Source organism: Etheostoma spectabile, chromosome 5 (assembly GCF_008692095.1).
Source record: "Etheostoma spectabile isolate EspeVRDwgs_2016 chromosome 5, UIUC_Espe_1.0, whole genome shotgun sequence".
In the NCBI taxonomy this organism is placed as follows: domain Eukaryota; kingdom Metazoa; phylum Chordata; class Actinopteri; order Perciformes; family Percidae; genus Etheostoma; species Etheostoma spectabile.
This window is the reverse complement of record NC_045737.1, coordinates 18,894,514-18,895,661: the sequence shown is the minus strand read 5'-3', so window position 1 is coordinate 18,895,661 and position 1,148 is coordinate 18,894,514.

Here is a 1,148-nt window from a genome sequence, read left to right as displayed (position 1 = left end):
AAGACAAACCAAAGTTAATTGGAAATCATTCAAACACCATTGTGTTAATTCACCATTCCCAAACATTTATGCCTTCATTAATACACCATATAACAACTATAACCTAAAAAAATGAAATGTTACTTGCTAAAAAAGCTTCTCAAAACAGAACTCTCGGTGCTCTGTGCTCCCCTCTGTACTGGCTGACACTTGGACCAATCCAAGTCTTCCCCTCTTTAAATTACTCCAGACTCTGTCATTTCCTGTTTGCCATTTCGACCCAGATCCCTGCTTTAAAAGGTGAGTGAAACCTTGGGTAAATCCACTAACCTAAAATAAATGACTTGAAATTAACTCCCTATGTGTTGTATTTATCCAAACATAATTTCGAATCTTTTGACTAGTACTTAAATGAACTGAAATAAAATGACAGACCATGTGTTCATTGATCAAGCCCACATGCTAATGATAATGTTCACGCTAATCGTATGTTGCTACTGCTTAGCTTAGCATGATACGACATGCTATCACCGGTTTAAATGCAGGCATGGGGTTGCCCCATGACAGCATGTTACGCCCAAAACATACCTATGAATAATGAAGAAACTAAGTACACTGGGTATGTCAGGAGTGGAAATCACCAGTCCATAACATACTCGGTGGCTGAAACGGTTACTTGTATTGTTTCAAAAGTTAGTGGAATACTTACATCTGGCACGACCAGATAGTTTATAAATATTTTAAATAACAGAAAACAACTAAATGGCGGTAGGTAATACATCTAATTTCATATACTGCTTTAGTAAAAAATATAGTTTTTCAGGGCTCTGGGTTATGTGTCCAGTGAAAAGTGACAAGTAGCTCTCACCTGAGACCATTGTCGACGCACGCAGGACGCCAAAATTGAAAGTTATTGTTGCACCAAACATCTTGCCAGGCCAACGTTGCAATAAAGGTTGCCTAAATGCCATATATATATATATACATTTGCTGTGAGCTTACTAATTGATTGTGCGTTCTGTGTAGATTTGGACTTTGTTTAAACGGTGAAGCGGAGAGGCTTCGTTCACCTGTTTGGAGCTGGCTGGTGAATGTGACGGGCGTAGAGATACACTGTGACCCTATTCGCCATGGATTACTTTTTTTTGTTTCATTGGTTTACGGCAAAA